A 12,434-nucleotide genomic window follows, 5' to 3' on the forward strand; every position below is an offset into this window, starting at 1 on the left:
GTCAGTTTAAGCCAGAATAAGAATCAGTGTTTAATTTCTTGATGAGTTCTAATTCAGCGTTTTAAAGATGATTCCATACTAGTCAAATGCAGCACAGTTTCCATTGTTTGTACTTGCTGTTATAATAGGGATTCCAAGTGCTACCATCAGCCCACTGTTTTCCTCATCTTTTGTAGGAACTGATTAGTTGCAGTTATTTTTTTTTCACTTTTATGGAGAAAACACAATCTCTGTAATGTGTGGATGGTGTCTGTACCACTATTTCACCATGGTTTCAGGCTTGTGTGTGTTTTAGCCTGTGCTGGAAAGCGTAGTTCCAGTTGCCAACCTCCAAATTGTTTGCTGCAGTCACATTTTTTTAAAAAAAAGGTGCTGTTGTGAATTGGAGATCGTCAAGATGATACAGCACTAACTGGCTAAAATGGGGTGGGTCCTCTGTTGGAATTCTGTAACGGCTGATACCGGTGACGTATTTGTCAAGAATCTACCCAGTGTGGCACTACCCTAAGGGAATGAGCTGTGATCTGTGTATTGAAATCTCACTTTCAGCCACAAAGTTGTTCAGTGCCCTTTGGCAATCCGTTGCCTTTTTCAGTGTGCCACCCTATTTATATAATGGAGGATAATAATAACGTCCTATTATACAAGATGGGTATTGTCAAGATCACAAAGATAAGCTTTAAACTCTTTCAAGTTCTGTCTGTCTGTAATAATAACAATAACAACATTCAATTTATACACTGCCCTTCAGGACAACTTAATGCCCACTCAGAGCGGTTTACAAAGTATGCTATTATTATCCCCACAACAAAACACCCTGTGAGGTGGGTGGGGCTGAGAGAGCTCCAGAGAGCCGTGACTAGCCCAGGGTCACCCAGCTGGCTTCAAGTGGAGGAATGGGGAATCAAACCTGGCTCTCCAGATTAGAGTCCCGCGCTCTTAACCACTACACCAAACTGGCTCCGATGTGTACATGGGGGTGGGGGGTGGGGATGATATTTTGGTGTTTTTTTTAAAAAAAAATGGAAAATTTTTATTTGAGCACCAGACCTCAAATAAAATAAAAAGGGGAAGGCCATAATGCTCGCTGATTTAAAATGCATCATTGATTAATGGACCATAACATTGATTGGGCAATGACATCAATTCAGTATAAAAAGACTTGAAGCAGCCACCCTGCAGGAAGCGGTTGTGAGTCAGAGCAGGAATCTGTCCCCTGCATTCCAGTGACAAAGGTCCCTGTCCCTTTCTCCTCTTCTTCTGGTTCTCCCGCCCACCCCTTCCTTTCTCTCACCGGCCTGGATCTTGCTCAGGCAAGCCTTCCATTTGGGTTACACAACAGAAACGGCAGCAAGGTCTCCCATCCCAATTGGCAGCAGTCTTCCCTCAGTGGGTTGCAGAGGCCTGAGCATCTCCCAGTGCCGGAGGCTGGGTCCGGAGGCAGAGATTCCTGCCTTATCTGATGCCATCTCTTGGTGTCTAGTCCTGCCCACGAAGGAGCCACCAGCCAATGACTCTGCCTGCTCCTGCTGAGACAGCCTTTCAGAAGCAAGAGCTTGCCTGCACTCGCACCCTCCCTGGTCCCTAGTCCTTGGTCTCTGATGTTAGACCAGCCTTGCTGCAATTCATTACCCAGTTTCCTGGGTTGGGTGAGTAACAACTTCCTTCTGGACAAGTAACGAGCTCCTCACATTGCTGAAGCAAACCGGTGGCATTACAGGTCTCTGTTGCACACTCTCTGAGTCGATGGGGCAGGTAAAAATGCTCTTACTGAATCTCTTGTGCATGTGCTTTTGTGAGGTTGCGTTAAGGCGCATCTCTGCCACTGACTTCGGTATTGGGTTTTTGTGCTGTTATAACTGTCACGGTGCCTCCCCAAAAAATCCCGGGAACTGTAGTCCTGCTTTGGTTTTTTGCAAGTCTGGTGGTGTTATTGGTCCCTCGGATCTTTCTCGTGGTAATCTGGACATGAGTTTTTGGACTTGTTGCTATCCATTACTTAATCTCTAGAAGCACAGAGATTAGGATTCTCCAGGCTGTCTGGAAGCTCTGCTATCATCTGGTCAGGATGCCCTTTATTTGTCCCTTGAAGCATGCGCCGTGTTGTTAAAGATCCTGTTTATTGGATCTTAAAAGAACGCATCAGATGGAGCTGAGGCAGAAGGAAAGCTCTTTATTTTCTTTAACGTGCAATGGGTATGCCTTCCTCAGCTTCTTTTCGCCATCTGGCTCGAGAGCTCATGTTTCCCCATCTTAGAATTGCTTGCTTGTGCCCTTTGGAGAGCCCACCTGTGGCAAATGCCCACTGGCCATCTGATTTTTGGCTTACAACATTGCAGTGATTCTCTCCCTCCTTCTCCCTCCTATTTTAACAGAGTTCTAGAAGTGCAATGTCTGCTCTACGGCTCTGTTCCAGAGATGCAGGTGAATGGTTGCTGAAGTTTGGGAGAATTGTTGGATATGAGCTTCCTCGCGCACACACACAATCCCACTTGCATGTTGTTTACCTTCAAACCAAAGTCGGTTACTTGATGTTCATCCCAGGGGGGAAATCCCCACTTTTTTTAAAAAAAAATTCTGAGCTGTTTTTCTGTAACGAAAGTGCACCTGAGGCAATTTAGGGATTGAAAGCAACAAATAGGGTAAAAATGTGCAAGTAACTAAAAGACGTCTGACTAAAAGCACAAGCAAACAGCAGCCTGTACAAATGTCACCCCATCAGATAAAATCAATCGACGCAACAAACAGTGTAATACCCTGACAGCTGAGTTCAGCAATCCAGATTAAGAGAATATCAAGTCAGTTCTGGAAGAACTTTGGAGACAAACAAGCTATCCTTAAGTCTTCTGGTGCAATTCTGAGAAGGGTTCCAAAATAAGGCTGAGGCAACGTCCCTATGGTCGCAGGAATATGCCTGAATCTGCTTGGGCACATAATGCATCTTGGGACTTTCTGTATTTTGCCCGAGGGCCTGAACCAAGGCAAGTGTGTGGTGTGATGCACAACAGTGAATGCTCGGCATGTATGAGCCTCCCCCTGCTCTGAGTCCAGCTGTGGACGCCCCACTTGAGTGTTCCTACATTGACACAAGTAAGGTTTGGCAGGTACACAGGTGAGGCCTTTTCAGTTGGGCCTCCATCTGTGGTACGCCTTTCCCTGAGAAGCTTTTTCGTTTTTGTTTTTTTAAAAAACTTCTATACCTCCTTTCTCTTGGAAAAGCTCAAGCTGGCTTACAAAGGAAGAAGAGCAAGCATGGCCTTACATGATAAATCCTAAAACAGCAATTCCAGAACCATCATGTGAACATCAAAAAATTCAGAAACGCCAAGTAACCAAACGGCTTTCTGCCAGTCAGTTTTAATGCCCTTAAGTGCTTAAAGTTTTAATGCCCTTAAAGTGCTTAAAGTGTTTGAAGTGCTTTTGGACAGTTTCCTTATGGCTTCCAGCAGACTCTTCCACAACGAGGAGGTGGCCGTGGTAAAAGCCCAAAGACTGGGCAGTGGCCTATCTAACTAAAAAAACCCAGTGAGAATGACTGAAAACCCTGCTGGGATGACTGGAGCTGCCGTGTGGGTTCATACGGGGAGCAGAAGCCATTTAGAGATGCAGGTCCCAAGCTGGGAAGGGCTTTTTAAAAATTTATTTTTTTTTTTGCTTATGTTATTTGTAGTCCCCCTTTTTCACATGAGACTCGAGGTGAATTACACAGTGTAAGTCACTGGGGGACATTCAGTAAACAATACAATAGGGTAAAGACTGCAGAAATTTGAAAAAAAGCAGAAATCCGATACAAAACTGAAAACAATCCTGAAACAAAAACATAAGCAAAAAACAACATGGGAACTATCCAGTAGGAGTGTACTTACAGCAACAGACAGTACATAGTAGAACAGTCCACAGTTCCTATCCTTTTACCAGTGCCTCTCTGAACCATTTCCTTATGGCAGGCCTATTACCTGTGTAAAGAAGACTCCTGAATAATTTTGTTTTACATAGTTTGCAGAAAACCAGTAGGAGCTTTGCTGGCCTCTTCGGGCAGGCCATTCCATAAGCTGACGGCTATCACGGAGAATGCACACGTACAGGCAGTTGTTGATTTGGCCTATTTGCTGGATGACACCTGCAAAAGGCCTTGTTTCGGTGAACAAAACTGCCATGGCAAGGCATAGGGAGAAAGGTGGTCCCATAGATGTGAGAGACCAAGCTCATGAAGAGTAACTGATGGGAAGCCACGGGCTGTCACTTTCCCCCCTCAGCTTAACTACTTCATGTGGTAGTTGGGATGAAATGGAGGAGAGGGGAACTAGGCCCTGAGCACCCCCTCCCCCAAAGAGTGAGATAAAAATGTAATAAACTCGTTTTTAATCTTCATTGCTAATCGCTCATTTCAGTATTGACTGTTTTTGTTACTGATTCTCTGTTATGCTGTTGGTTCTGTGTTTTAGTCTCTTTGTTTTTAAGTTTGTTGTTAATGTGTGTGTGTGTGTGTGTGTGTGTTTAATTTTAAATTGTAAGAGGCAAGCCAAAAGGTGGAATAGAAATTACAAGTAGCAGGAATGCCTGCAGGAACCCCTTGTGTTGATATTCGAGAGAACTCTGATGTAATTTATTTTATTTATTAAAATGTATCCCGTCCCACCTTTCTTCCCCAGAAGGGGACTCAGGGCAGCTATTCTCTTAAGTCCAAGCTAAGTTGTTTGTGGTCCAAAGTCATATATCTTAAAACAGGAGAGGAGTTCAGCAAGTCTGATTGCTCTCCCCAGCCCCTTGATCAGTTTTTGCAACTGAATTAGTAGTTTTGCATATCACAGAGAGACAGTGTGGAGAGTGTTAGACTAGGCCTGGGGAGGCCCAGGTTCAAATCACTGCTTGCCATGGAACCTCACTAGATGGTATGGAGGCAGTTATTCTCTCTCAGCTTAACCTACCTCATAGGGTTGTTCTACGAATAACATTGGGTGAAGGAGAAGAGAAACATGTACCCTGCTCTGAGCTTGTGGGAAGCAAAAGGGATACAAATGCAATAAATAAATCTTGGCAGGCGCTTCCAGATTCTTTGGGCAAAGAATTGATGAAATATCTGAGGGGGAGCACTTTACTTTCATGGGTTCATTGGTGTTGAACACCTTCTGGCTGCTTCGAGAAGCTTGGGAGCATGTGCATGCTTGTGTTCTGGGAGCCCTGGCCTTCTTTGGAAGCAGTTATATCATTATGGAGAAGCTGAGTAATGGGAAACGTGCTTCCCTGAAAGACTGCTGACTTGTTACAACACTACCAGGGCCGTCTCCGCACGGCTTACCTCAACCCGGAACGCTGCGCAACATGCCGAGAAAAACCACGGAAGATCGCGTTTTCTCACACGAGTTTTGCGCGATGTTGCAAAACTCGCGCAAGAAAACGCGATCTTCCGCGGTTTCTTTCTGGGATGTTGCGCAGCGTTCCGGGTTGAGGTAAGCCGTGCGGAAACGGCCCAGTCTTTCCCTTCCAGGTACAGTTACAGAAGAGTGTGGTGGATGTGCAGTTCTGAGAAAGTAGTCCCCGACTTTGTGGAGCCTGTGGGCACATTTGAAGCTCTGGAAAAAAAAGTAGTAGGCCTGGACACAAAATGGAAGCCATGAGGAGGCAGTTAAAATACTCTGGTTGGTTCTAAGCTGTGTGTCCTCTTATGATACAGGCAACTATTTCCGAATGGGTGCCTACTACAGACCACACAGGTGATGTGTCATGGGGCCTCTGAAAAACCTCCTGCTTCAGTGGGGTAGAGGAAAGCCAGGAACGGCCATTTGCTTTAGGAAAGAGACACTTTGGAGGAGACGGAAGTGGTGCCCAGGAACATCTTGGTAGGTGTTACAGGTGTTCACTGTTCTAGGACATAAATACCAATTAACTTAGAGCCCACTTTACTCTCCATTTTATCCTGGCAACAATCCTGTGAGGGAGGTTAGGTTGACCCAATGTGTGACTGGCCCATGGTCACTCAGCTAGCTTCCATGGCAGAGTGAAGATTCAAACATGGGGCCCTGTAAAGTTCCCAAGGCCAGGGGCTGCATCCCCCTGTGGAGATGCCATCTTCTTCTCTAGGTGCCAAAGACACTTCCATTTACTTCACTCCATCACAGTGCCGACTCCTTAAGCTCAGGTCCTGGGTATCGCACCCTTTCTGGAGGGTTAAGCCGGAGGGGAAGCAGTTTGCCTGGGTCAGGAGGGGAAAATTGTTTATGGCTTCCTTCTGGCTCTTTGGGCCAGGAATGTCACCTTTCGAGTATCCAAGAGTCTCAATACTTGCAAAAGTGACAAGCCAGCCTGCCTGTCTGCCTACAGCTCCTTCCTATTTTCTAGCCTGCTGCCTCCACCTCCCTCAGCTGGGGCCTTTTATCCCTTTCCCTCAGCAGTTCTCAGTTCCTGCTTATTATTCCTGAGCAGGCCCTTTCTCTCTCCAGTGGAGGCCCGTACTCCTATAGGGAGCGAATGCTGGTTAGCCTTCCTCCTGTCTGCTCCTCCCTTGCTCTTGCAGGCCTGACTGGCTCTTTCCTCGGTTCTGCAACGGAGCTGCTGCCTTCCTTAGGGCCGTGTGCCTGCTCCACCCCTTCTTTCCCAGGGGAAGGGTGCTCAGGGCTGTGACAGCCTTCTCCCCCACAAGTGTTGGAATCCTGTGACTATGTCCACTCAGGTCTTTTTTTGACCTACTGAGAAAATAAGTCTGTATCGGCATGTCATGCTCCTTGCAAAGTTTTTTTTTTTTTTTATGCTCCTTGCAAAGTTTGATGGGGAGTGCAAAAGCCCGGAGAGCCAGGTACCACTGTGTCAAGTGGGGGTTGACATCCTGAGGAGGGAAGTGTCCCGGCCAGTCATTGTGAAGGAAGCACCTCACAAGTAATACTTGAATGCCATAACGGTCCATTTATAGCCAGCAAAACAAACAATGTAACCGTCACCTACTAACTAATACAACACTAAAAGATACTTGACACAGTTCTATGCAAAAATACAAAATTTACTAGTACATAAAGTGAACTCTGTGGGCAATAAAGCAAATTCTGTTTAAACAAGCATGGTAGAACGTATATCACACCCTCACCTCCACAAAAATGGGGGGGGGACATTCAAACCAATCCCCAATGTCCACAGAGCCAATACAAGTATAATAGGGCTGGAAAGCCTCTACAAAAATTCATCCAAGTGCCAGTATACTTCTTACAGAATACACACGTATGTCGCCAAAATTGCTGGTCAATAAGAATTCGATTTGTAAATTGTAATAAACATATTCAAATTGTAACCGCAACAGGTCAGCTAGCAAGAGGTCCTGTTTCCGGTTTCCCCTTCTTCAGAGCAGTTACAAATCCAGCAAATCAAAGCAATTCATACTCCACATCTAACATAGTTATGGCTCGCTCACCGGCATAGAGTTCACTTTATGTACTAGTAAATTTTGTATTTTTGCATAGAACTGTATCAAGTATCTTTTAGTGTTGTATTAGTTAGTAGGTGACGGTTACGTTGTTTGTTTTGGTGGATTTTTCCGTTACTCTCTCTACTTGGAATTTTAATTCCATTTATAGCCAGGGCTTCTCTTTCCACAGTGGAATACTTCTGTTCCCTGGAGCCCAGTTTGCATCTTGAATCCTGCATCTTGGACAGTACAGCTCTCATTTCTACTCCAGATGCATCCGTTTGCACTGTAAAAGGGTTTTGAGAAGTCTGGGGCTTTCAATAGTGTGTCACTGCAGAAGGTATAGAAGGCTCTGTTCCTGTTAGGCATAGTCTTATGGACCATGTTTGTGAGGGGGCTGCTGCTGTGGCAAAGTGAACTTACAGTAACATCCCACCAGTCCAAGGAAATGGTGGATCCTTGGACTGGTGGGAATAAGATACTGTGCCCTGTTTGAGTTAGGCTATGTTCAGCCACCAAAATACTGGACAACACTTACAACTACTTTGTCAGACTGCACAGGGAAGCCATTGAAATTCACAAGCATAAGCACAACTTCAACAGGAAAGAAGAAACCTTAAGAATGAACAGAGCATGGTTTCAAGTTCTGAAAAACACCAGGCTAACAAAACACTCTATACCCGACAATAGCCCTGCAGAGATGATTAGCACATCAAGCACCAATCCATATGCAAAAGAACCTCCTCAGGATACAGTGAAGCCTCCCGCCATTAGCATTCCACACCCTGGAAAACTCTTACAGGATGACTCAGCTCAACCCCACCCCTCCTGAGTAGACACAAATGACCTGCCAACATCTTTTCCACACTGTGACACTGAGAGATCTCTGTCTTTTGGTGCTACACCTCTGAAGATGCCAGCCACAGCTGCTGGCGAAACGTCAGGAACTACAATGCCAAGACCACGGCAATACAGCCCGGAAAACCCACAACAACCATCGTTCTCCGGCCGTGAAAGCCTTCGACAATACATAAAATATATATTGTTTATTAAATTCAGATTAGGAAGAGTGTATGCAGGGCAGGAACCACTCTATTAAAGCACAGAGCAATAGGCATTGAAAATAATAATAGCTTGTCTGTGTCTAACTAAGGCTAACTGACTAGGTAGTAAAAAGCTTGCTAACTTGTATTCCCTGAAGTAGCTTCCAGGCATTGCTCATACAAACAGAAAGGAAAGTCCAAACCATGCCAGGCAGCTCTGGTCATTATGGTATCTGGCACGGAGCAAAAGAGCCTCTCTCACATGCTGGTCGAATGGTTCTTCATAGAGAGGATCAGATCGGATTCACAGTGCTGTGAGGAGGAGCCATCTTTTCAAGAGCTGCCAGCCAGTCGGGGCACACTTAGGTAACAGCGTTGCTAGCAGGAGAAACTGGGGAGGGTAGCCGGAGTTGAGACTGCCTTCCACCCAAGGGCATCTTCCCTTGAGAACAACAGGCTGCAGGTGCAGTTAATTAAGAGGCCTGTTCATTCTTTCCCAAAACTGGGCCTGTGGAAACGTACACTCCTGAACCAAAGTTACACGGGCAGGCGAGCCGTGCAGGTCTTAAGGCTGGTCTAGACACCTCCCTCAGTCCGTTGCCAGGGATGTGAAAGCCATGGCCACCTACTAAACAAACAATACAGTATCTGAGCATAAAGCAACTAGCACTCAAGCCCACTAATAATAACACGAGGTAGCATACATATCATGAGGTATCAATGTTAACAGCAAAACTAAAATTCACAATTAAAATAAGCAGGAATACAGACATTTTGAAATGCTCAGGATGGAGACCTATGATCACAGTACAGACTTAGTCAGAATCCTCATGTCATCTGGACAAAGCATCAGCTAGAACGTTGCCTTTCCCCCTCATGTGTATTACGTCAAAAGAGAAGTCCTGCAGGCTTAAGGCCCGTCTCAGGACTCTCGAATTGGTCTCCTTCGTCCTGTGAATGAATGTTTAGGGGGCTGTGATCTGTCTCAAGATGGAAATGTTTCTCCCTCAGCTATGTTCTCAGTTTGTTTAACCCCCCCCCATACCAAAGACTGAGCCTTCTGTTCCACAGTACTGTACTTGTCTCTGGGCAACAGTTTACAGCTGAGATATACCACAAAGACCTGAAGGATGCCTTATCTAATACTCCACTGGCCCCACCTTGCGGATTACCTCATACGACTCCTGCTGGCCATCAGCTTAGACTCTGTCAAGGGTAGGAGAACCAAGACACAATGGTCAAGCACAAACTCTTAAGGCTGGACTTCCTAGTCAAAGTACTGTTTGTGGACGGTCTCAGCTTTCTCTAGGTTCCCTGTAGCCCATGCTGGCACTTGAACTAACTTAGCTCTTAGATCATACTGGAGAGTGGACTTCTCTGGCTTACTTTGCCCTCCCTATTCCTTCCCAGGGAAATCTAAGGCACCTCGGGGGTGTTGCAGGTAGAGCAGCTTAAAAGGGGGAGAAGGCCAACTCTAGGCCATCCCAAGGCTATGGTGATGCCTTCAAAAGTAGCAAGGTCCATTCTCAGATCCTCTCCAGGATTCATTTAATAACAGCAACAACAACATTCGATTTATATACCACCCTTCAGGACAACTTCATGCCCACTCAGAGCGGTTTACAAAGTATGTCATTATTATCCCCACAACAAAACACCCTGTGAGGTGGGTGGGGCTGAAAGAACTCCAGAGAACTGTGACTAGCCCAAGGTCACCCAGCTGGCTTCAAGTGGAGGAGTGGGGAATCAAACCCCAGTTCTCCAGATTAGAGTCCCGCGCTCTTAACCACTACACCACACTGGCTCTCCAGCTGTGGCATAGCACAGTCTCCTGATGCCAGGCCTTTGTCCCCACCCCTCTCCCATGTATGTGGGGCTCTTCAAGCCCCATGTTGGACACTCTTTTGAAGCCTGCTTTCTCTCAAGGAGGCCTTTACCCCAGAGGAGGCCTTTGCTCCATAGGGAGCTAATGGTTTTCCTTCTGTCTGTTCCTCCCTTGCTCTTGCAGGCCCAAATAGGTCTTTTCTCAGCTCTGCTACTGAGCTGCTGCCTTCCCTGCCCCGTGCGGCAAGTTCACATGGGGCAACAGTGAGGCTTGACCAAGAATGTGAATAAAATGTATGCCTGAAATACATCCCAGAATCGTCTGCAATACACAAGAATGCACAAGTTTGTTCTGTTAGAGGTTCTATATAGTTTGCTATTTGAGCAAAAGGACATAAAAATTAACATGTTTGGGAAAGTGTGGTCCAAATCCGTCTGGAAGGGGAACGTTTTGATGCCGAGGCTGCTTTGGAAGTTGAGACTGCAAAATGCGTTCTCTGTTGTTGGAGAGTAGCAAGAGGGGGAAGAGGGGAATGGACCCCACATGCAAAGGGACCGTAGTTCACCGGAAACATTTTGTAAGCTTAATCCTGGTTAAAGCCCCCAGTTAAAGATCTCTGGTAAAGCAGCTGGAAAGATTGTAGCCTGTTTCCACCAAACCTGGGCTAAATGGCCTGTTGGCTTCACTTGCACGTGAGGCGTCTTCGTCTATCTAGTGCTAAGAGTACAGAGAGAAACAGCTTTTGCACTTTCACATACTTGTTTTTCAGCCTCCTGAGTGATAAGCAAAGCATGTGGGGGAGCGCTCAACCAGAATATGTGGCTGAACTCTGCAATTTGCCTCCTACTGCTGGTAGGTCACTGAGAGCAGTTGGAAAAATATTTCAAATTCCTCTATGTGCTGGTATGAAGCTTCAAAGCTCCTCGGCAGCTACCCGACTGCCTGGAGCGCCTCCCCCAGGGAATATTACAACCATGACCCAGAGCTCTTTTATTCTTCTGCAAGCTTCTGATAGCCTTCAGGGTCTTGTGTGATTGCGCTATAAAAGCATAGGAGGAATTATTACTGGGTGCTAGATTCAGCCGTCTGAGAATCTTGATGTATATTTTTTTAAAGAGCATGTTTCTGGTCCTTAAGCAAAGATAGACGAGAAAGTCTTCGAGCAATATACCTAGTGAACTCTTAGAAGCCAGGGATTTGTTTGTCTTCAAAGCCCTGCATACCTGTCGATCTTTCGTATTTATACCAATTATGAAATTTGCCTAGTTTTGCTTACAAAATCCAACTCTTTTCTGGGTAGCTAGGGAGCTGCGTGTTATTGTTGGGAGAGTACATGCAGCTATGGTGCAGAGCTGTAAAGACCTTAGTGGCGTGGGACCAGTCTGGCGAGAAGACCTCTTCTCCTCTTCCTTTGTGACCGTTCTCCAGGAAAGACGGTGAACACATAAAGCTGCCTCGTGTGGAGCAGCAGGCCGCTGGTATGCCGGACTCAGTTTCGCCTCTTCTGATTGTCATTGGCTCCCCAAGCACTGGGGCAAAGAAAAATAGGGAGTGGGTTGCTAGGCAAGTCCAATCTAGACATTTTTTTATCCTACCCGTCCTCCATAGGGGTTCTCCTCTCCATTTTATTCTCAGAACAACTCTGTGAGGGAGGTTAAGCTGTTTGGCCCACGCTCACCCAGGTGGTTTCATGGCATTAAAATCCTGGTCACCCCAGTTCTAGTAGGACACTCTGATCACTACACTATACTGACTTTCTCTGACACCCTTTAACCAGACATGTCAGGGATTGAACTGAGGGCTGCTGTTATGTGCTCAGTCATTAAGCCACAGCTGGCTCACAGGTTAGGCTACGTTTATGCCCTGAATGCCAACACACACATACACACAATGTCTGCATGTGAAGGTGGACTGGCAAACAAATGAGTGTGTGTGTGGGGGGGGGGGTGGCAGGGGGAGAGATGAGGGCTGCATGTGGCCAGACACGCTGGGAGCAAACGGAGGCCCAGTACCACTGTAGTTACCTCAGGTGCCCGCCGGAGATACTTGGGCAGAGAACCAGCTCAGCATGCCAAGCAAAAATTCTCTGGTGTGATGATGCTGTTTGGCATGCGTGCCGTGGGCTCCCTACTCCGGTCGAGCTTGAGTTTCTCTCGCTCGTGCCAGCGGTGAA

At 46.3% G+C, this 12,434-nt stretch overlaps 1 protein-coding gene across 3 annotated transcripts in view; it reads left to right on the forward strand.

The window, feature by feature from the left end:
- AGPAT1 (1-acylglycerol-3-phosphate O-acyltransferase 1) overlaps nucleotides 1-12,434 on the forward strand; it is a 62,214-nt gene that overhangs the window by 27,271 nt on the left and 22,509 nt on the right. The gene's annotated exons all lie outside the window — the stretch shown is intronic.

This window comes from Eublepharis macularius, chromosome 4, assembly GCF_028583425.1.
Source record: "Eublepharis macularius isolate TG4126 chromosome 4, MPM_Emac_v1.0, whole genome shotgun sequence".
Taxonomy (NCBI): domain Eukaryota; kingdom Metazoa; phylum Chordata; class Lepidosauria; order Squamata; family Eublepharidae; genus Eublepharis; species Eublepharis macularius.